The 25,223-nt window shown below is 40.0% G+C and overlaps 1 pseudogene; it reads right to left on the bottom strand.

Annotated features, from left to right (window-relative positions):
* Positions 1-134: 134 nt before the first annotated feature.
* LOC113894781 lies at positions 135-3,593 on the bottom strand (annotated as a pseudogene).
* Between the last annotated feature and the right edge of the window lie 21,630 nt (positions 3,594-25,223).

The raw sequence follows: 25,223 nt of genomic DNA, 5'->3' as shown, positions 1-25,223 counted from the left end.
CAGCTCCAGTAGCCCCAGCCCACGATGGGAGCCTGGGCCTCAGGCCGAGCAGGAGTCCGGAGGCTCCGCCGCTGCACACTCAGCTCCCCTCCCCGTGCACCGAGGGGCTATGCCCACGCTCAGACTCTTTGGGGTTAAACCAGGAAACTGTAGGTGTCCTCCTCCCCGTCCACTCACTCTAGATACTCTTTCTCCATCAGAATGTCAATGCATTTCTTAATTTACTGGGTCCTGGGGCTTGCATCTTGAGGACAACTGAGTCAGTAGTTCTCCAAGTAGTTCTCCAAAACTGCTGGTGTTTTAGGACCTTCCTCATTGTCATAATTCTGACAATAGCCAGAACCAGTAGTTTGCAATCTTCCTGGATGTTTAGGTGTGTGGTTTCTTGTTTCTGCATTTTCAGTGGCATATTGAAGTTAACCCTTCATTTCTTCTTATTATAACAAATATTTAATTTTATTAAGGTGTCTGGCTTCAATTCCACCTCATCCGCATTTGCATTTTCATCTTACAAGACCAATAACTTTGACTTCCATAAAACCTGTAGAAGTACTGACTCAGCTGTCCTCAAGATGCAAGCCCCAGGACCCAGTAAATTAAGAAATGCATTGACATTCTGATCGAGATAGAGTATTTGGAGTGAGTGGACAGGGAGGAGAACACCTACAGTTTCCTGGCTTAACCCCAAAAAGTCTGAGGGTGGGCACAGCCCCTCAGAGCATAAAACCTGTAGGACTTGTGCCAAAATATCCGTTTTGATCTGGGTGCTCCGGGTCAGCTGCTGATGGCATAAGCATCCTCTGTGTTGTACTGGAGCAGGATGGCCATCTGGACTGTAAATGCCCGCAAAGTGTATCTGTTTTTGAAGTAGTTTGTTACTAATTCTCCTTTTGATACTTGATATAACCATGTCAATTTTCTGCCACTGTGATGGCTGGAGTAAACGGCTGTGAATTGCTGGTAACTCCTTTCCAGCCCAAGACAGCAAGGCAAACATACAAGATTGCTGAAAGGGCCACAGTCTGGAACTCAGTACTTGAATACTGAAATCCAAGTCCAGCGGCTTGGAGTTCGTCTGGTCCTTTTTGAACTGCTCATTCAAATCTTTGCTTACACCAATGTCTTGAAACATTGAATGCTTATGCTGATGGCTTATGCCATCAGCAGCTGACCAGGAGCACCCAGATCAAAACGGACATTTTGGCACAAGTCCTACAGGTTTTACATACCGAGGAGCTGTGCCCACGCTGAAGTTTAGAGATATACTCAAACCCACAAGCTTGCTGTAGCTTAGAGATTGTGCTTGCCTCGTCATCATCACTCACACACTCTGACAGACAACCTCTTAGCCAGCAGAGACAACCTCTTCATGTAGAACTTCTGAAACACATCTTTGTCTTCAATTTATTTGAAGACCACCATCACTTGGTTGAATGGTTCTTTGAACTCTTTTAAAAGGGAGTCAGGAGCCGCGTTAGGCATTACTGACAAAATGGAGGCATGGCCCCAACTCCCTCTTTTTGTCCCACAGGCATGGACCTGGGATGAAGGAGTTAGGCTTTGTGATTCTGACTTGTTTTTCCCTTTCCTCGGCTGAGTTGACTGAAAAGAATATTAACGTGCTTATTGTTTTTGAGAGGAGCTTGAGAAGGCACAAAGTCTTCTGCAGCTGTGCTCAGAAAATAATTTGTAAAGTTAATCATTGACATTTGTTCAAGGACTTTTACAAAAGAGTGTTCCAGGGTAAGCACATAGGCTACAGCTTGAGGCCATGGGAGGGATTGCTATCTGAAGCCTATTTGTTAGGAAAGTGTTTATGGCAAAGGAGTTTGCTGAATTTAGGGCTTAGGAATAATTAAAATAGTTAGAAGCTAAAGATTTAAGGAATGTTGTAATGTTAGCATATTCTACTATAGCTTATAGAGATTAGGAACTTTAGAGATATTAATAGCTAGAAGCCCTTTTTAAGAAATAGCGAGCTAAGATATTAGGGACAAACAGGAGTTAGAAAGATAAGAAATAAACTGAGGAATGTGGTACGCAGCCCAGACATTAACAGGAGTTACTATGTATTCACAAGGACATATGAGAAGTAGATAAGAGAATCACTGAGGCAGGAACTCCTTTTGAGGGGCAACAATGACTTTTGGAGACAAAAAATCTGGGTCAGGGGGAACTGATGTCAAACCTCTGATCTAATACTTTTGTAAAAGTATAAAAGAGAATCTTCACTTGAAATAAATAGTCAGTCCAAGAAAACTGAGAGGCTGACTCAAAAGAGTCCAGTCACCCCTTCAGGTTGAATCCCTGGCTGCTGGAGCTGGACTCCAGCAAGTCACAGTATCAAGTCAGCAACTAGGGGCGTTTACTAGATGACTGAGCCATTTTGGTAACCACGTTGTTTATGAAGCAACCTCAAGCCTTGTCCAGTGAGGCCAGAAAGCCAGCATCATTGTTGAATGCCGACATCACCAGGGCATTGTATTTTTTATGAACATCCAACACTGTCTGTATACACATTTTGGGGTCTTTTAACTCAGCTTTTCCACACTTCTCAATTGCTGCAAGACTCTGATTATGAATGTGTATCTCCAGGAGTTTTTTCAATTCTCCCAGGTCATCCTGGATTCTAGATACAAGATTATATATGAGACCCAAATCTTCATTTTGTTGGCATCCAGAAGGTTCATGAACTGTGTGGAAGATCTCCAGGTGTTTCTTGATGAGCACCTTCTGGCACTTCCTGGCAAGTTCATCCTCCGTGCTCTCATGAAGGTACATCTGGACCCTCTGCTGCTCCTCCAGCAAAGGGGGTAACCGGGTTCTGCTGCAAGAATTCAGTACTCTCTCTGGTAAATCTTTCTGTGTCAGCAAGAAACTGATATGCAAGGATTCTTTTTACACTGTTAGCATAGGACCCTTCACAAAGGCATCATCTTCATTCAGCCCCAGTTCCACGTAAGACCGTACAACTCCATTTGCCAGTCTTGTATTGAAGGCTTCACCATTTCTTTCTTTTTAAATGAGTTTTAAAACAGCATTTGTTACCTCTTTATTCAGTGGCCTGAAAAGACAGTCTCCCCAAGTCACCAATGCAAGAGAATTGATTTCATAGATTCCTTTCCACCCTTTGTCACATTTATGGTGAACCCAATGTCGATTGAGGTAGGCACAAATCCCATTCAGCACTTTGCTTGAAAATTTGTAGTCTTCCCATTGCTTACTGTAGAACTTCAGTACACTCACATCCATAAAATCATCTCCATCCTGAAGAAGATTTGTCAAGTAATTCTTCAGGAATTCTTTAAGCCATTTGTACAATTCCAAGCCTGCAAACTGAGCTCCCCTGGAGTCTGCTCCTTTTTCAATTTAGGAGAGACACCAGCCCCTCGAGCCTGGTTGGACTGGTGAACACTCGTGTTCCGAACACTGGTGTGGTAGTTACACGTGTGAGTGTAGAGTTCTGTAGATCTGGACTTGGCCGTGCTCCATCTAGTGTACGCTTGCTGGATGCCAGCTCTGAGGTCGTCCCAGAACTGATCGAGGCCAATGTGCTTCAGTCCATGGGGCTTCTGACTCCTGTTGAGTGACATGCCCAATAATATTCTGAAGTCGTCCAGTGCAACAATATTTAGTCAAGGTTCAGCTAATTCTCCATCAGATAGAAACATACAGTATCACTCCAAATTTATTCACAGCAGCTCAGAAAGGATGTCCTTTGAATGGTGAGAATGAAATCTCATTGCAGGCCAACTGGTTCCAGCTCCCGCTGGGGAGTAGTTGGAGGGGAATGGCCAGGAAACCTTCGCCACCATCTCCTCACCAGCCCGTAGCACAGGAAGGGCCCTGGAAAACATTTTTTAATTCACCAGACCCCTTTAGATAACCATTGTAAGGAATAACAAAGTCTCCACAGTCTATCTTCTGAATCAAGCATGCCTTAGCTACTAACATTATTAAATTGCCAGTCTTTCAAAATATCCAATAAATTTTATAAATTTCACGTTGCCTTACATAGAAGGAAAATAATCACATAACCTGACAAGCTCTAGATAATCACTCAAGATGGCTGTGAAGAGACCTAATGAAAATAATGTTTCATTTAACCTTTTATGAATTGGTGAACAGTTGTAAGATTAACGAAATGACTTTTTCAAAGCATAGTAACTGAATCCATTCTTTAGGTCAGATTAGTATGATTTATTCATTAATCCTACTTTTTTAGTAACTATCAATATGACCGTGAGATTAATATCATTGTAATATTTTTTTTTTTTACTATTTAAACTCCATTTCCCCTAGAAATGTAATACCTACACTGCTACTTATTACTCTGTCTAATGGAACTGTAAGTGGGAAAGAAAAGCTGTTGTGTGTTGGCAGGCACCTGCAGGGATTATTAAGTCATAGAGCTCCAGTTAAAGTAACATTTATTTAATTGTTTTCATTAAAATTAACATAGTGAAAAATGTTAATAAGTACTGTTAAAATTAATAAGTACTGTTAAAATTGTTTGTACTTTATATACTGCTTTGCACATTATATAGAGCACCAACTCACATATCACTGAATTTCCTAACGATGAAAAAAATAGCAAAATTTTTAAAGAGTTTAAAAATTTACTGTACCTCTTCCCAACACAGGAGTCAAGTAGTAAGTTCTCACCCTAGTAAAATATTGATTCTAACAGTCTACATTTTAAAATTAGAATTATTGAAAGGAGGAGAAAATAAATTATAAATCCACTACACACACACACGCGCACACGCGCGCACACACACACACACACACATAATAGCCAAAGAACAGGAAAAGAACACATAGCTTCTGTTTAAACATATTTTAAAAATTCAATTTTCATTTCTTTAAATATGCATGCTCACTTCTTCAACATAATTTTCTCTAAAAGTTGACATTTAGTAAGTTTCTATTATGTTCTGCTGCTGCTACTGCTAAGTCACTTCAGTCGTGTCCGACTCTGTGTCACCCCATAGATGGAAGCCCACTAGGCTCCTCTGTCCCTGGGATTCTCCAAGCAAGAATACTGGAGTGGGTTGCTATTTCCTTCTCCAATGCATGAAAGTGAAAAGTGAAAGTGAAGTCACTTAGTTGTGCCCGACTCTCAGCGATCCCATGTACTGCAGCCTACCAGGCTCCTCCGCCCATGGGATTTTCCAGGCAAGAGTACTGGAGTGGGTTGCCACTGCCTTCTCCAATTATGTTCTAGTCATTTTTATATTATTTATTTTTTTAGCAAGTATTATGATTTCCATTTTGTGGATGAGGTGCATTAGAGGAATTGTGTTATTTGTCCCGAAGCAAAAAGAATAGTTGAGATTCAGAAGAAGCCTAAGACCTAAGCCCACCTTGTTGTCACCTTGCAGAATCAAGTAGCTTAAACTGTGTTGTGTTCAGTTGCTCAGTCAGTTTGACTCTTCAGTAAGATTCCATGGACTGCAGCACACAAGGCTTTCCTGCCCTCAAAGTGTGTAGATGATCTACAGGGAGAAATTTTGTTCTCTAAGCCCAGAGTCCATAATTCAAAGTCCAAATTCAAAGATTTTCTCCCCTCCTTTACAAAACTAGCTGTGCTTCAAAACATGAGTAGCTAGATAAATGCTGGTAGATGTAAATAAATAGCAAGACCAATTCATTGTCCTTTGGAACATATGGTTTCTTTTTCACTTTGAATGTTAAAAATTATGACAATTTTCCAAAAAAAAAAATTATGACAATTTTCCATAATTATAAACACATCATATTCGTACATTGGCAATATACATCAACATGATATTAGTCACAAAGAAAAAATAATAAATTTAAAAGTTGGGAAACTGCCAAAGACCAAATTAACTAACATGGACATAAAGTATATTTTCATAATCAGTGTTTTAACGTTTGCTCTTTTTTAAAATTTCTACCATCTGCGTAATTCTGGGTCCGTTGTTTTTTTTTTTTTTTCTCATTAGATTTTCTCTTCTCCTCCTTCTTTTCATATCTGGTCATTTTGGGGCTTACCAGACATTCTGAATTTTACCTTGATTCTTAACTAAAATATTTTTATTTTACCAAATTTTGGGGCTTAGTTCCAGAATATCGTTAAGTTTTTGATAATATTTTTACCATCTGAATCTTGCTTTTAAACTTTTCTAGGCTGGATTTGAACTATGTTTAGTCAGGATTATTTTTTCTTCCACTTTTGTGGCAACATCCTGCTTAATACTGTAGCCAACCGTCCCTCCAACCTCACCACAACCCCCGCACCCCACCACCCGCCCCTGATTATACAGCTTTCTACTTTGGTTGTTAAGCATATCTGTTGTTCCATATTCTCTTTAATTCCAGATATTTTTACCTTTAAGTTTTTGAAGAAGTCCTTTGCCTGGCACCAGGTATTGTCTTTACTTCATTCTCTGATTAGTAATCAACTGAATATTCTAGGAGGCCCTTCTGAATATATTTGAACTTCTTTCCTTGGGTAACTCTCTTTTCTGCAGTACTCTGTCATGCAAATTCTACCCACACTGGCTTCACAAGACATGGAGTTCTATCTCCTTAATTCAGGGAGCTACCAGGCTCCAATAATATATTTGTTTTAGACCTGTTGTCTTCCTTTAGTGTTAACTGTGGAATTCCATTGCTTAGTCTTGAAAATAATGATAGTGAAAAATAGTCTCAAAGAGAGAATATATTATTTCTCCTTTTGCAGCTAGAGAAGTGCAAACACAATTCAAATTCATAAATTTAGAGCTGATATCAAATTGAGAATATTCTCAAAATGCTAGTCTTATTTCTTCTCAAATATGGAGGCTGTATAAAAAATATACAATGCTGTTTTACTTTCTATTAGCGCAAAATTCTCCTTGGAAGTATTATTTGAACAAATCAATATTTTAAGATGCCTGGATTTCAGAGATCAACCTATGCCCTGTCATTAAACAGCTTATAGCTTCTAATTATCCAAATTCTATCATTATGGTTGTTGTTTGATGTAATGATATTTTACTCCTGAGTATTCCTGAGAAGGAAGTGTGTAGTGTACACTTACAGAATTTAAATTTGACACTTCTGGTTTCTTCCTTCAGAGTTGAATGAAAAGACAAGCCACAGACAGAGAAAATATTTGTTCTTTGTACATCATGTGTCTCATAATGAGCTTGTATCCAGAATATGGTCTTTAGAAAGAATTTTAGAAGTTCAGACTCTTAATGAGTATACAAATTTCATAAAAAATATGGTCCAAATTTTTTTTTTAATGGACAAAAGATTCGGACACTTTCCCAAAGATAGATGACCAAAAAACTCATGAAAATATATTCGACATCATCAGTCCCTGGGCAAATGCAACTTATAACCACCCAGCAATATTATTTGTAATATCCATCAACATATGGAATAAACACATAAATTGTAAGGTTTCCATGCTTTAGAGTCAGACACAACTTAGTGACTAAACAACAACAATAACATGCAGTAGAATACTGTGCTGAATTAAAAATAAATTAAAAAGTATTGATTCATGCTGCAACATAATGAATTTCAAAAAAAAAGTATCTGAGTTAAAAAAAAGTAAGAACGAAATTAAAGATACAAACTGTATAACTTTCATATAAAATTTGAAATCATGAACACTGATCCACTTTGACAAAGCAGATCAGTCGTTGCCTGGGGATTGGCTATAGAGGTAGGAGGGAGGCATTGCAAAGAAACAAAAGGAAATTTGGGGGGATAATAAATATGCTTGTTATCTTAATGGTTAAAGAAATTGAAATATTTATTCAAGCTTTGAAAACTGTGTATTTAAATATGTGCTCCAAGTAGCATTGTCTCATTAAACAAAGAAATGAAAACAAACAGAAAAAGACCCTTGTCCAGGAGAGAGATGAAGTAAAATCCTCCACCTCTCAGGAAGGCGAGGGGGTGTGCTTTCACTTTCACAACACTTGAGGATATTCCGGAACCAGGAAACTCCTTGTATGATTGATTGTTTCAAGATTTTTTGCAAATATTAAAATGCTTTGATAGATGAGCTTAAAAAATTAATTTTGATAGCACATAAATAATGCAACTGGGTTTGAGTAAACTATCCATACAGCAGCTAATTTTTAGTATGAAGAAATACTAAACCATTGCAGTTAAAAAGTACCATTGAAAATAAGCTTCCCAAGTTCTTGTGTGGCTGCATTTGGATTCTGTAACTAACGCAGTGCTCTGAAGCACAAACAGCATTGCCCTAGTCTCCACTAGCTTGGAGAGATAAAAGGTGCATGAAACCTACATTTTGTATCCAAAGAGAGGTCTAAAAGCATTTGAATGCAATGTCACACGATTTTCATGGTGTCTTTAAATTTAACAAATACCAGTGAAAGGCAACATCTGACTGTAAAAGGCCAGCTTCTCTTCACAGCCTGCTTTATTCTCATGAAGCAGCTTTCTCAAATTTTTGCTCCAGCAATCCTATTTTTTTTTCACTTCACTTTAATTTGCTTTTTTTCAGTGAAGAAAACTGCCTTTCTCTATCTGTGATAAATAATAAAGTCTTTTCAACCGGAGAGAATAAGATTGGCTGCACAGAATTCATTATTGTCTCAATAAGATACTTCTAGAGCCAGGGAAAATAACCCTCAAAGTATAATTGGTTAAACACTTTAGTCAATTATAATGTCACTATAGGATAATATGAAATATGTATACCAAACACAGGGAAATGGACTCTAATTGCTGACAATTTGTAGGGAATAATTTTTATCATTTCTCAAAATAATTGACAAGGCAGAGTCCAGAAATGATAAAAAAAAAAAGTCATTAATATACATTTTGTAACCCTTTGAGACGTAATAATTATTGTTTGGCAAACAGAGAATCATTCATACTGGTACTTGGTCAGTGCTCTCTCGGAATTTTTTCAGTAGTTTTCAAGAAGTATGAAATTATGTCTAAGAAGAAAATGAAAACAAAAAATCTTCCAATCTTCCTAATATAGAATACATTTTAAAAGTTTCCTTTAGTATCTAAACCTCTATGTTAATTATTTTCTGATGCTTCAGTTCAATTCAGTTTAGTCACTCAGTTGTGTCAGATTCTTTGCAACCCCATGGGCTGCAGCATGTCAGACTTCCCTATCCATCACAAACCCCCAGAGCTTGCTCAAACTCATGTCCATTGAGTCAGTGGACATCCAACCATCTCATCCTCTGTCGTCCCCTTCTCCTCCTGTCTTCAATCTTTATCGGCATCAGGGTCTTCTTCCAATAAGTAAATTCTTCACATCAGGTGGCCAAAGTATTGGAGTTTCAGCTTCACCATCAGTGCTTCCAATGAATATTCAGGACTGATTTCCTTTAGGATGGACTGATTGGATCTCCTTGCAGTCCAAGGGACTCTCAAGAGTCTTTTCCAACACCACAGTTCAAAAGCATCAATTCTTCAGCATTCAGTTTTCTTTATAGTCTAGCTCTCACATCCATACATGACTACTAGGAAAACCATAGCTTTGACTAGTTGGACCTTTGTTGGCAAAGTAATGTCTCTGCTTTTTAATATACTGTTTAGAGTGGTCATAGCTTTTCTTCCAAAGAGCAAGTGTCTTTTAATTTCATGGCTGCAGTCACCATCTACAGTGATTTTGGAGCCCAAGAAAATAAAATCTGACACTGTTTCCACTATTTACCCATCTATTTGCCATGAAGTGATGGAACCAGATGCCATGATTTTAGTTTTTTGAATGTTGAGCTTTAAGCCAACTTTTTCACTGTCCTCTTTCACTTTCATCAAGATGCTCTTCAGTTCCTCTTTGCTTTCTGCCATAAGGATGGTGTCATCTGCATATCTCTAGTCTTTCCCATTCTATTGTTTTCCTCTATTTCTTTGCATGGATCACTGAAGAAAGCTTTCTTATCTCTCCTTGCTATTCTTTGGAACTCTGCATTCAGATGGGTATATCTTGCCTTTTCTCCTTTGCCTTGAGCTTCTCTTTTTTTCTGTTATTTGCATTCTGATGCTCACTTCCATGTTAAAAACTGTACTAGATAAAAATATAAATTTGAATGTCTTAAACAAAATAATTCACAATGTAAAAAATACATCAGCAATTACAATAAGTAAGTTTTCACACTTGTGACTTGACACAAAACATACCTTAAGTAATTCCCTCATTATGCCACACAGTAACTGTGTAGTATTAGACTTCCAAAATGCTAAGCTGTACTATCTTAACCTATGTATTATCTAAATTAGCCTCTCCTTTGTCTATCTGCCTTTTTATCAATATGTTCTCAACCCTCATGTCTGCATCTCTTTACCCAACCTTCTCTGAACTAAATATTTATAAAATAACTTCTTTCTGAAAACCTCAAACTGTATGATTAACAGGTATATTAATATTTTATTGCTGCTGTAAAAAATTACCACAAATTTACTGATTTCAACCACATAATAGTATTGTATTTCTGTAGATTAGAATTCTATCACAGGCTTCTCCTGGGCTAAAATCAAGCTGTCAGTAGTGTTGAGTTCCCTTCTTGAGGTTTTCTGAGAAAATCCATTTCCTTGCCTTTTCTGGAAGCCACCTGCATTCCTTGGATTATGTCCTACTTAACCATATTCAGAGTCAGCATCATTGAGTTGAGTCCTCACTCTGCCATCTTTCTCATTCTCTTTCTTGTACTTCTCTCTTCCACTCAAAAAACTATAATTACATAGGGCCTATCCAGATAACACACACTAAGTTCTCTATTTTTAATGTCTGCTTATTTGAAACCTTCAGTTCAGTTCAGTTGCTCAGTCATGTCCGACTCTTTGTGACCCCATGAATCACAGCACACCAGGCCTCCCTGTCCATCACCAACTCCCAGAGCTCACTTAATTCCCCACTAATATATACAGTAATGTAATCACAGTTTCCAAATCTGGATGTAAAAATCTTTGGGGAATTCATCAAAATGCTGCCACAATAAACCACCTAAAGATACACAAAATTCTCTCCATCTCTCCTAATAGGTCAGTTCTTCTCCCCATTTTTTTTCCATCTGAGTACTTACTACTTTCAGGCCAATTCATGCATTCATCCTAAGTCACTTCAGTTGTGTCTGACTCTGTGCAAATATGGATTGTAGCCTATCAGGTTCCTTTCTTCATGAAATTCTCCAGGCAAGAATACTGGTGCGGGTTCCCACACCTTCCTCCAGGGGATCTTCCATACCCAGGGATCGAATCTGTCTCTCATGTCTCCTGCATTGGCAATTCAGGTCAATACCTAAAAATAAATAGCCCCTTGTCTCCTCTCAGTTTCTTTACTCCTCAACCAACCAGCTGCAAGACTTGAGGCTCTAAAATCAACATAAATCCCAATATCTCCATTTCCACTGTGACTATACACATCCATGCCTGGATTATCTTCACTGGATGGTCATTGCAGCCACCAAACAGTCTGCAGTTTTTCACACAGCATCCAGGGTAATGTTTTAACCGTAATTCTATTTCTATTTTTTATCTGCTTTAAATTTTTTTTTGAAGTTTTGAAATTTTATTTTATTTTTATTTATTTATTTTTTAATTTTATTTTATTTTTAAACTTTACATAATTGTATTAGTTTTGCCAAATATCAAAATGAATCTGCCACAGGTATACATGTGTTCTCCATCCTGAACCCTCCTCCCTCCTCCCTTCCCATACCATCCCTCTGGGTCGTCCCAGTGCACTAGCCCCAAGCATCCAGTATCGTGCATAGAAGGAAAAACATAAATACAGTATACTAACGCATATATATGGAATTTAGAAAGATGGTAACAATAACCCGGTGTACGAGACAGCAAAAGAGACACTGATGCTTTAAATTTTTAAAACGCTTTCTCTTGCACTTAGGAAAAACATTCAGACTCCATATTTTGCATACCATTAGCTCCCACTGGTTTGGTCTATACCTACCTCCTTCTTTCCTACTATTTTCTAAACACAATTTTGCCTTCTTTCTGCTCTTCATTTTCATTAAATTCTGCCATGTAATTCTGATAGTAACTACCTGGAGTTAGTATAGATTTCTCAGGTTGACCTCTGAGTCTCCAGAAGACTCTCCTCTTCAAAGGAGGTGAAGCTGAAAGTTCTGAGGTTCATCAGCCACCTACACAACTAATGGGCTACAAATTTGATGATTCTCACTGTCCTTTCAGATTTGATAATTTTCTAGAATGACTCATGGAACTCAAGAAAGTGCTATAGTTATGAATGCAGTTTTATTGTAAAAGATACAAATAACAATCAACCAAATGAAGAGACTCAAAGGGTGAGGATAGGAGGGTTCCAAACATGGAGCTTCCTTGTCCTCAAGATGTGTCACTTTCCTGGCACATCAACGTGTGTCACCCACCAGCAAGTACACTCTATCTGTGTGGTTCAGATTTTATTAGACTTTAATTACATAGGCTTGGCTGACTGACGGGCCAGTGACTGAACACAACCTCCTCTTCTTGCCCTCCCAGGAAACCTGATATTAGCCGGCCAAAGTCTCATGTTTCATTTCTCGGGATTCCCAGGACTTGGGGAAAATCTACAAATAGTTAATCTTACTATTTCCTTCTCTTGCTTTCTGTTCTCTACCTGCCTTCTACTGTCTATCCAATTTTTATATAGACTGCTTCAAAAAGAGATTTCCGTAAACTTGATTACAATACGTACATAAAATAAGTCTGATAAATGAAAAATAAGTTAGATTATATATAAAGAAGGAAGCAAGAACAAATATCTAGTAAAGTTATCATTTTAATGTGACTACATAAACATTTCCATGTGCATTTCTTGGCAAGTGCAATAAAACAAATACACAAATACATAGAGTGCTCCATTAGTATCCATTCTTCTAAGGAGTTCTTGCCTGGAGAATCCCGGGGATGGGGGAGCCTGTTGGGCTGCCATCTATGAGGTCACATAGAGTCGGACACGGCTGAAGTGACTTAGCAGCAGCAGCAATAGTTCCTTGGAAGGACTGATTCTGAAGCTGAAACTCCAATACTTTGGCCACCTGATGCAAAGAGCTGACTTACTGGAAAAGACTCTGATGCTGAGAAAGATTGAAGGCAGGAGAAAAAGGGGATGACAGAGGTTGAGATTGTTGGAGGGCATCACCAACTCAATGGGCATGAGTTTGAGCAAGCTCCGGCAGTTGGTGATGGACAGGGAAGCCTGGCATGCTGCAGTCCATGGGGTCAGAAAGAGTTAGACCTGACTGAGTGACCGAACTGACATAATAGTTCCTAAGCAGAGTCAAAATATTTAATGAGTTGAATTATCCTAATTGAGAAATGAGAACATTGAGGTTTTTGTACCCACTTCAGTATATCCCTGGTTTGGCTCCACACAAGGGGCCTAGTTCACCAACACTTCTGGTCTGCTGTGTGGGTGGACCAAAGATGCAAATGTGCAGTGCAGTGAAAGGAGAGTGAAGGGTAGACATGGTGATGGACAGTGCCTGCCACAACCCAAGCACTGCTAAGAATGTCACTGCTTATAGTGTACTTAGGTAGTGTTCCCACCTGACATACAAGAGAACTGGAGCCCTTAGTGACTTTAAATAATCTTCTTCTGGTCACAAAGCTAGCAACTGACAAAATTAATTAGTTTCTGCATTAACTAGGTTATGAATAATTCATTGGAAAAATTTTCAGATAATGCTCTAGTGCTCACACTGGACCATATTCCACAACCTTTGGCCAAGTAAAAGTGATCATTTCATCAGTGGTTATCCATGCATAGTTTTTAACCCAAGCACTGACTTTTGTTAAAGATGTCTTTAACTATATTCTTTGTCAGTACTTCTTTCCTTTAATAGGGCTTTCCTGATAGCTCAGTTGGTAAAGAATCCACCTGCAGTGCAGGAGACCCTGGTTTGATTCCTGGGTTGGGAAGATCCCCAGATGAAGGGAAAGGGTACCCACTCCAGTATTCTGGCCTAGAGAATTCCATGGACTCTACAGTCCATGGGGTCGCAAGAGTCAGACACGACTGAGCAACTTTCACTTTTTTTTAATATGTCAATAAAAAGGCACTTTGTAGAATATTTTATTATTGAAACAAAATCCAGAAAATACCCTAAACTCAGATATTCTGGGAGTATCTGAAAATTATTCAACTAGGAAGCAAATGTTTCATACTGTAACTGTATTACTGTATCAGTATTCTAACACTTTTCATATTATCTGCAATGTTTTCCATGCATATTTCAATAATATTTGTTGGCAAAGAAATGCACTTTAGTTTGTAGGGTTTTTTTTTTTTATTTAATCAATTTAATATATTGAGAAGAGTATTTTTATAACAGTAAATGACTTTCCTCCTTAAATTTAAAAATCTTAAGAAAAAGATATTCACAAACTTTATCATTATATTTAGTAAAGTTTTCTAACGTATTTAATTGAGCATGGCATAGACTGAAACTGCAAGAAAATTGCAAATGTTTCTCTTCATTTTCATTGTCCCAAGTGCTTGGTTTTAAATTTATTAGCAATTGTAATTGGTTGACCCTATCATCATTAGCTACTATTCCAAGTTACTGAGCTATTACTATTCTACTGTTTTTGTCTGGACTTCTTTTTGGAGAGTCATTTGCTCAACGGGAAGCCTACATTAAGTCACTCACAGCATTATTCACAAAGAGAGGAGTGGAGCCTCTGGCCAGTAGACTTTAAACCGTATTTCATCTTACTGGTATTTGCAATGTTAAGGACTAGTGCCTTATTTTTAGCCAATACAATGTAGCCAAGGTGATGTGATGGGTGCAGTTAAGTGTGTGATTACATAAGAGTAGTGTCATCTTGATAGTCTCCTCTCTCTCTCTGTCTCTCTCCCTCACTACCTGTGATGAAGCAGTCCACTATGAATCCTAAACCCCAAGGAGCTGATTGATGTCAACACCTTGTGATCCAAGGAAGAATTTTCTGTCCTCCTCCAACATCCAGATGGACTCTATCTCCCACCAGTACGTTGCAGCTTGGTGAGACATGCACAGAACCCAGCTAAGCTGTGCCCAGACTTTTGAAACTCAAATAATAAATTTGTGTTTTAAGTTAGTAAGTTTGTGGTTGAAACATGCAGAAATAAATAATTAATATCACCTCTGTGCTTCCCTACCTGTAGTTTTCTGTTTTCGGAAACAGTAACTTCTAGGGTGATTGGGAAAATATCACACAACAAGTAGTAGAAGCCATAATAACACCCATTTCAAACCAAATCCCTCTTATTTCTTTGATCCCTCTCTTTAGTCCACAGAGGTTCCTATCCAGTGTACCTCACTCAGTTCAGTTCAGTTCCGTTCAGTCGCTCAGTCGTGTCCGACTCTTTGCGACCCCATGAATGGCAGCATCCCAGGCTTCCCTGTCCATCACCAACTTCTGGAGTTCACCCAAACTCATGTCCATCGAGTCGGTGATACCATGCAGCCATCTCATTCTCTGTCATTCCCTTCTCCTCCTGCCCCCAATCCCTCCCAGCATCAGGGTCTTTTCCAATGAGTCAACTCTCTGCATGAGGTGGCCAAAGTATTGGAGTTTCAGCTTTAGCATCAGTCCTTCCAAAGAACACCCAGGACTGATCTCCTTCAGAATGGACTGGTTGGATCTCCTTGCAGTCCAAGGGACTCTCAAGAGTCTGCTCCAACACCACAGTTCAAAAGCATCAATTCTTCAGTGCTCAGCTTTCTTCACAGTCCAACTCTCACATCCATACATGACCGTCTATCCTTGACTAGATGGACCTTTGTTGGCAAAGTAATGTCTCTACTTTTTCATATGCTGTCAAGGTTGGTCATAATTTTCATTCCAAGGAGTAAGCACCTTTTAATTTCATGGCTGCAGTCACCATCTGCAGTGATTTTGGAGCCCCCCAAAATAAAGTATGACATTGTTTCCACTGTTTCCCCATCTATTTGCCATGAAGTCATGGAACCAGATGCCATGATCTTCGTTTTCTGAATGTTGAGCTTTAAGCCAACTTTTTCACTCTCCTCTTTCGCTTTCATCAAGACGCTTTTTAGTTCTTCTTCACTTTCTGCCATAAGGGTGGTGTCATCTGCATATCTGAGGTTATTGATGTTTCTCCCTGCAATCTTGATTCCATTTTGTGTTTCTTCCAGCCCAGCGTTTCTCATGATGTACACTGCATATAAGGTAAATAATGAGGGTGACAATATACAGCCTTGACATACTCCTTTTCCTATTTGGAACCAGTCTATTGTTCCATGTCCAGTTCTAACTGTTGCTTCCTGATCTGCATATAGGTTTCTCAAGAGGCAGGTCAGGTGGTCTGGTATTCCCATCTCTTTCAGAATTTTCCACAGTTTATTGTGATTCACACAGTCAAAGGCTTTGGCATAGTCAGTAAAGCAAAAAACTCCTTATTGCCAAATTCAGACTTAAATTGAACAAAGTAGGGAAAACCACTAGACCATTCAGGTATGACCTAAATCAAATCCCTTGTGATTATACAGTGGAAGTGAGAAATAGATTTAAGGGACTAGATATGATAGATAGAGTGCCTGATGAACTATGGACGGAAGTTCATGACATTGTACAGGAAATAGGGATCAAGACCATCCCCATGGAAAAGAAATGCAAAAAAGCAAAATGGCTGTCTGGGGAGACCTTACAAATAGCTGTGAAAAGAAGAGAAGCAAAAAGCAAAGGAGAAAAGGAAAGATATAAGCATCTGAATGCAGAGTTCCAAAGAATAACAAGGAGAGATAAGAAAGCCTTCCTCAGCGATCAATGCAGAGAAATAGAGGAAAACAACAGAATGGGAAAGACTAGAGATCTCTTCAAGAATATTAGAGATACCAACAGAACATTTCATGCAAAGATGGGTTCGATAAAGGACAGAAATGGTATGGACCTAACAGAAGCAGAAGATATTAAGAAGAGGTGGCAAGAATACACAGAAGAACTGTACAAAAAAAGATCTTCACAACCAAGATAATCACGATGGTATGATCACTCACCTAGAGCCAGACATCCTGGAATGTGAAGTCAAATGGGCCTTAGAAAGCATCACTACAAACAAAGCTAATGGAGATGATGGAATTCCAGTGGAACTATTTCAAATCCTGGAAGATGATGCTGTGAAAGTTCTGCACTCCATATACCAGGAAATTTGGAAAACTCAGCAGTGGCCATAGGACGGGAAAAGGTCAGTTTTCATTCCAATCCCAAAGAAAGGATGCCAAAGAATGTTCAAACCTCACTCAGAATCATGTGAAAGGACTACTGTCAATGACATGTTTCCATTTTTAAAAAATCACTCCTTTATTTGTGTATGGGCAGTGGTTTGTCTACTCTTTTTGCTCCATCATGATGTCTGGTGTTGACTGGTTTTCTTTATGGTGTGTACAAAATATAATATTCTTTTAAGATCACAGTATTGCAAATGACTGTGAAATAACCTGGAGGACTAAAGAAGTTCCACTGTGATCCCTCAGGTCTTTCTCACTAGTTTTCTGGTTAAACTCAAAGTGTTAAGCAAACCATGTCCACAGGATTGCTGTCCTTACGTACTGGTTCTGATAATGCATTCATGCTCAGTTGCCTCAGTCATGTCTGACTCTTTGCAGCCTGCCAGTCCCCCTGTCCCTAGGATTCTCCAGACAAAAACACTGGAGTAGGTTGCCATGCCCTCCTGGAATCTTCACATCCCAGGGATCAAACCTGCATCTTTTACGTCTCCTGCATTGGCAGGAGGGTTCTCTATCACTAGCGCCACCTGAGAAGCCCTGTTCTGATATAGCTCAAGTTAAATGTCTCCATCTTCCAAAAATTTGACTAACGGACAAAATGCCCAAGAAAACTGAATCACTGTCTGATATGTGGAAGAGAAATGGGAAAAAAATAAAAGTCAATGTGGTTACAGTAGTTTTAAGTTAAATTTTGGTTAATTTTTCAAATTTTATAAAAATTATAAATATGTGAACATTTTGTTACCCCATCTGATTCCCTGGTGGCTCAGACGGTAAAGCATCTGCCTGCAATGCGGGAGACCTGGGTTTGATCTTTGGGTCGGGAAGATTCCCTGGAGAAGGAAATGGCAAGCCACTGCAGTACTCTTGCCTAGAAAATTCCATGGATGCAAGAGCCTGATGGGCTACAGTCCATGGGGTTGCAAAGAGTTGGACACAACTGAGCAACTTCACTCACTGAAGTATTTTGCACAAGCCCATGAAAATGAGTTGCTCTGCTTTAACCTTCCTTAGCTTTATAGGTTATTTATTTATGCCTGCCTCTCCAGTATTAAAACCAGTTACATTCTTGAGTACTACCAGAGTTATTTATTTTTAAAAATTTTTTAAAATAATTTTCTTCAATTCATAATGTACAATGTTATAAATTTTTCAATAATCAAATCATAAAGTCTGTTACTTGAGAAAATGTATAAAACCTTTCAATAATCTGGTCTCAACTTTTATCTTCTATTTGATCTTCACAAGTCTCCTTCATGTGTGCGTCTCCTTCACCCACACACATATATATGTCATTTCCTTTACCCATTCATCTGTCATTGGACATTTAGGTTGTTTTCATATCTTGGCTATTGTGGATAATGCTTCTGTGAATATGAGAGTGCAGATATTTTATCAACATACTGATTTAATCATCTCCTGATATATATTATATGTGTGTGTGTGTATACATACATACACATGGTCTTCCCTGATAGCTCAGTGGGTAAGGAATCCACTGCAATGCAGGAGACACTAGCAAAGTAATGCTCAAAATTCTCCAAGTGAGGCTTCAAAAATATGTGAACCAAGAACTTCCAGATATTCAAGCTGGATTTAGAAAAGGCAGAGGAATCAGAGGTCAAACTGCCAACATACATTGGATCATAGAAAAAGCAAGAGAGTTCCAGAAAAACATACATTTGTGCTTTATTGACTACACCAAAGCCTTTGACTGTGTGAAGTGAAGTAAAGTGAAGTTGCTCAGTCGTGTCCAACTCTTCGCGACCCCATGGTCTGTAGCCTACTGGACTCCTCAGTCCATGGGATTTTCCAGGCAAGAATACTGGGCTGGGTTGCCATTTCCTTCTCCAGGGGAACTTCCTGACCCAAGGCTCAAACATGGGTCTCCCACATTGTAAGCAGACAATTTACCATCTGAGCCACAAGGGAATCCCTGAAAAAAAAAAAAAAAAAAAAAAACACTTCTTTGAGCCCATTTTTGTTGGGGGGGGGGGGGCAAGAATGGGTTGCCATTCCCTTCTCCAGAGATCTTCCCTACCCAGGGGTTGAACCCTGGTCGCCCACATTGTAAGCAGATGCTTTACCATCTGAGTCACCAGGGAAGTCCAGAAGCAACAGTTAGAACCAAATGTGGAACAACAGACTGGTTCCAAATCAGGAAAGGAGTATTTTAAGGCTGTATATTGTCACCCTGCTTATTTAAATTTTATGCAGAGTACTTCATGTGAAATACCAGGCTAGATGAAGCACAATCTAGAATCAAGTTTGCCAGAAGAAATATCAATAACCTCAGATATGCAGATGGCACCATTCTTATGGCAGAAAGCAAAAAAGAAGGAAAGAGGCTCTTGATGAAAGTGAAAGAGGACAGTGACAAAGTTTGACTGTGTGGATCACAACAAACTGTGGGAAATTCTTCAAGAAATGGAAGTATCAGACTACCTTACCTGCCTCCTGAGATATTTGTATGCAGGTCAAGAAGCAACAGTTAGAACCAAACACGGAACAGACTGGTTCCAAATCAGGAAAGGAGTACGTCAAGGCTGTATATTGTCACCCTGCTTATTTAACTTCTATGCAGAGTACTTCATGTGAAATGCCAGGCTAGATGAAACACAATCTAGAATCAAGATTGCTGAGAGAAATATCAATAACCTCAGATATGCAGATGACACCATCCTTACAGGAGAAAGTGAAAAATAAGTAAAGAGGCTCTTGATGAAGGTGAAAGAGGACAGTGGAAAAGTTGGCTCAAAACTCAACATTCATAAAACTAAGATCATGGCATCTGGTCCCATCACTTCATGGCAAATAGATGGAGAAACAATAGAAACAGCGAGAGACTACATTTTTGGGCTCCAAAATCACTACAGATGGTGACTGCAGTCATGAAATTAAAAGATGCTTGCTCCTTGGAAGAAAAGCTATGACCTACCTAGACAGCATATTAAAAAACGGAGACATTACTTTGCCGACAAAGGTCCATGTAGTCAAGTTACAGTTTTTCCAATAGTCATGTATGGATGTGAGAGTTGGACTATAAAGAAAGTTGAGAGCTGAAGCAATGATGCTTTTGAACCGTGGTATTGCAGAAGACTCTTGAGAGTCCCTTGGACTTCAAGGAGATCAAACCAGTCCATCCTAAGGGAAATTGGTCCTGAATATTCATTGGAAGGGCTGATCCTGAAGTTGAAACTCCAATACTTTGGCCACCTTAGGTGAAGTACTGACCCATTGGAAAAGCCCCTGATACTGGGAAGGATTGAAGGCAGGATAAGAAGGGGATGATGGAGGATGAGTTGGTTGGATGGCATCACCGGCTTAATGGACATGAGTTTGAGTAAGCTCTGGGAGTTGGTGATCGACAGAAGCCTGGTGTGCTGCAGTCCATGGGGTTCCAGAGAGTCAGACATGACTGACTGACTGAACTGAATTGATATATACACACACCCATAAGCTACTATGAAAATAGAACTTTAATGTTTTTACAATAACAGCAAAAGCAGCAACAAGGTAATTATGTGAGGTAGTTCAGTTCAGTTCATTTCAGCCGCTCAGTCGTATCTGACTCTTTGCGACCCCATGAATCGCAGCACGCCAGGCCTCCCTGTCCATCACCAACTCCCGGAGTCCACTCAGACTCAAGTCCATTGAGTCAGTGATGCCATCCAGCCATCTCATCCTCTGTCGTCCCCTTCTCCTCCTGCCCCCAATCCCTCCCAGCATCAAAGTCTTTTCTAATGAGTCAACTCTTCGCATGAGGTGGCCAAAGTACTGGAGTTTCAGCTTTAGCATCATTCCTTCCAAAGAAATCCCAGGGCTTATCTCCTTCAGAATGGACTAGTTGGATCTCCTTGCAGTCCAAGGGACTCTCAAGAGTCTTCTCCAACACCACAGTTCAAAAGCATCAATTCTTCTGTGCTCAGCTTTCTTCACAGTCCAACTCTCACATCCATACATGACCACAGGAAAAACCACTAGCCTTGACTAGATAGACCTTTGTTGGCAAGGTAATGTCTCTGCTTTTGAACATGCTATCTAGGTTGGTCATAACTTTCTTTCCAAGGAGTAAGCGTCTTTTAATTTCATGGCTGAAGTCACCATCTGCAGTGATTTTGGAGCCCAAAAAAATAAAGTCTGACACTGTTTCCACTGTTTCCCCATCTATTTCCCATGAAGAGGTGGGACCAGATGCCATGATCTTCGTTTTCTGAATGTTGAGCTTTAAGCCAACTTTTTCACTTTCCACTTTCACTTTCATCAGGAGGCTTTTGAGTTCCTCTTCACTTTCTGCCATAAGGGTGGTGTCATCTGCATATCTGAGGTTATTGATATTTCTCCCAGCAATCTTGATTCCAGCTTGTGTTTCTTCCAGTCAGGCGTTTCTCATGATGTACACTGCATATATTAAATAAGCAGGGTGACAATATACAGCCTTGACGTACTCCTTTTCCTATTTGGAACCAGTCTGTTCCATGTCCAGTTCTAAGTGTTGCTTCCTGACCTGCATACAGATTTCTCGAGAGGCAGGTCAGGTGGTCTGGTATGCCCATCTCTTTCAGAATTTTCCACAGTTGATTGTGATCCACACAGTCAAAGGCTTTGGCATAGTCAATAAAGTACAAATAGATATTTTTCTGGAACTCTCTTGCTTTTTCCATGGTCCACGGATGTTGGCAACTTGATCTCTGGTTCCTCTGTCTTTTCTAAAACCAGCTTGAACTTCATGGTTCACGTATTGCTGAAGCCTGGATTGAAGAATTTTGAACATTACTTTTCTAGCGTGTGAGATGAGTGCAATTGAGCGGTAGTTTGAGCATTCTTTGGCATTGCCTTTCTTTGGGATTGGAATGAAAACTGACCTGTTCCAGTCCTGTGGCCACTGCTGAGTTTTCCAAATTTCCTGGCATATTGAGTGCAGCACTTTCACAGCATCATCTTTCAGGATTTGAAATAGCTCAACTGGAATTCCATCACCTCCACTAGCTTTGTTCTTAGTGATGCTTTCTAAGGCCCACTTGACTTCACATCCCAAGATGTCTGGCTCTAGGTCAGTGATCACACCATCGTGATTATCTGGGTCGTGAAGATCTTTTTGTACAGTTCTTCTGTGTATTCTTGCCATCTCTTCTTCATATCTTCTGCTTCTGTTAGGTCCATACCATTTCTGTCCTTTATCGAGCCCATCTTTGCATGAAATGTTCCCTTGGTATCTCTAATATTCTTGAAGAGATCTCTAGTCTTACCCATTCTGTTGTTTTCCTCTATTTCTTTGCATTGATCGCTGAGGAAGGCCTTCTTATCTCTTCTTGCTATTCTTTGGAACTCTTAATTCAGATGTCTATATCTTTCCTTCTCTCCTTTGCTTTTTGCTTCTCTTCTTTTCACAGCTATTTTTAAGGCCTCCCCAGACAGCCATTTTGCTTTTTTGCATTTCTTTTCCATGGGGATGGTCTTGATCCCTGTCTCCTGTACAATGTCACAAACCTCATTCCATAGTTCATCAGGCACTCTATCTATCATATCTAGTCCCTTAAATCTATTTGTCATTTCCATTGTATAATCACAAGGGATTTGATTTAGATCATACTTGAATTGTCTAGTGGTTATCCCTACTTTGTTCAATTTAAGTCTGAATTTGGTAATAAGGAATTCATGATCTGAGCCACAGTCAGCTCCTGGTCTTGTTTTTGTTGACTGTATAGAGCTTCTCCATCTTTGACTAAAAAGAATACAATCAACCTGATTTCGGTGTTGACCATCTGGTGATGTCCATGTGTAGAGTCTTCTCTTGTGTTGTTGGAAGAGGGCGTTTGCTATGACCAGTGCATTTTCTTGGCAAAACTTTATTAGTCTTTGCCCTGCTTCATTCTGTATTCCAAGGCCGAACTTTCCTGTTACTCCAGGTGTTTCTTGACTTCCTACGTTTGCATTCCAGTCCCCTATAATGAAAAGGATATCTTTTTTGGGTGTTAGTTCTAAAAGGTATTGTACGTCTTCATAGAATCATTCAACTTCAGCTTCTTCAGTGTTACTAGTTGGGGCATAGACTTGGATTACTGTGATATTGGATGGTTTGCCTTGGAAACAAACATAGATCATTCTGTCATTTTTGAGATTGCATCCAAGTACTGCATTTCAAACTCTTTTGTTGACCATGATGGCTACTTCATTTCTTCTAAGGGATTCCTGCCCTCAGTAGTAGATATAATGGTCATCTGATTTAAAGTCACCCATCCCAGTCCATTTTAGTTTCTCTGATTCCTAGAATATTAATGTTCACTCTTGCCATCTCTTGTTTGACCACTTTCAATTTGCCTTGATTCATGGACCTGACATTCCAGGTTCCTATGCAATATTGCTCTTTACAGCATCAGACCTTGCTTCTATCACCAGTCACATCCACAGCTGGGTATTCTTTTTGCTTTGGCTCCATCCCTTCATTCTTTCTGGAGTTATTTCTCCACTGGTCTCCAGTAGCATATTGGGCACCTACTGACCTGGGGAGTTTCTCTTTCAGTATCCTATAATTTTGACTTTTCATACTATTCATGGGGTTCTCAAGGCAAGAATACTGAAGTGGTTTGCTATTCCCTTCTCCAGTGGACCACATTCTGTCAGATCTCTCCACCATGATCGGGCCGTCTTGGGTTGCCCCATGGGCATGGCTTTGTTTCATTGAGTTAGACAAGGCTGTGGTCCTAGTGTGATTAGATTGACTAGTTTTCTGTGAGTATGGTTTCAGTGTGTTTGCCCTCTGATGCCCTCTTGCAATACCTACCGTCTTATTTGGGTTTCTCTTACCTTGGGCGTGGGTATCTCCAGCAAAGCGCAGCCACTGCTCCTTACCTTGGACAAGGGGTATCTCCTCCCCACTGCACTTCCTGACCTTCACCATGGGATAGCTTGTCTAGGCCCTCCTGCGCCCGCGCAGCCACTGCTCCTTGGACATGGGGTTGCTCCTCCCGGCCACCGCCCCTAGCCTCGGACGTGGGGTAGCTCCTCTCGACCGCTGCCCCTGACCTCCGACGCAGGGTAGCTCCTCTCGGCTGCCTCCCCTGACCTTGGACGTGGGGTAGCTCAGCGCACTAAGCACGGGTGGCTGAGACCGGTGCACTAAGCACAGCCAAGAGGAGCTACCCCGTGTCTGAGGTCAGGGGCAGAAGCCAGGAGGACCCCATGCCCGAAGGGCAGCGGCCAAGAGGAGTTACCCCACGTCCGAGGTCAGGGGCAGCAGCCAAGAGTGCCAGGCTGCAAGGGCGCAGGAACAGCCAAGAAGAGCTACCCAAGTCCGGGGTCAGGGGCGGCGGCCCGGAGGAGCTATGTAAGGTAAGCATGTGTTAACGTCTTATTCTAATTTTGGTAATCACCTTACAACATATATGGTACTAAATCTTCACATAATACAACTTAAACTTACACAATGCTGTATGTCAATTATATCTCAATAAAGCTGGGAAAAAAAAGAAAAAAATCCTAGATATAGTAAAATATATTGGTCCCAAAGGATCTTGGTTATCTATAGTAGCTTTGAGTAGAGTTGCATGTTGGCAGTACCCATCTAAGCAATTTCTAGGATACAGACAGTCTTGAGCAAAGATTCAGTGTGTTCCAACGTAACTGCCCATGTCTTTCCCATTGCAGACATTAGGCATTGTGACTGTAATTTATAAAATACCTAAATGATAAAATCTTTCTTTTAAAATCCCCTGCTGCTGCTGCTAAGTCGCGTCAGTCGTGTCCGACTTTGTGTGACCCCATAGATGGCAGGCCACCAGGTTCCCCCATCCCTGGGATTCTCCAGGCAAGAACACTGGAGTGGGTTGCCATTTCCTTCTCCAATGCATGAAAGTGAAAAGTGAAAGTGAAGTCGCTTAGTCATGTCTGACTCTTCGCCACCCCATGGACTGCAGCCTACCAGGCTCCTCCGTCCATGCGATTTTCCAGGCAAGAGTACTGGAGTAGGGTGCCATTGCCTTCTCCAAAAAACCATTATCTCTTTCAAAA

Source organism: Bos indicus x Bos taurus, chromosome 6 (genome assembly GCF_003369695.1).
Source record: "Bos indicus x Bos taurus breed Angus x Brahman F1 hybrid chromosome 6, Bos_hybrid_MaternalHap_v2.0, whole genome shotgun sequence".
Taxonomy (NCBI): domain Eukaryota; kingdom Metazoa; phylum Chordata; class Mammalia; order Artiodactyla; family Bovidae; genus Bos; species Bos indicus x Bos taurus.
Note: the sequence above shows the minus strand (reverse complement) of the source record. Positions and strands in the feature narration are given on the sequence as shown.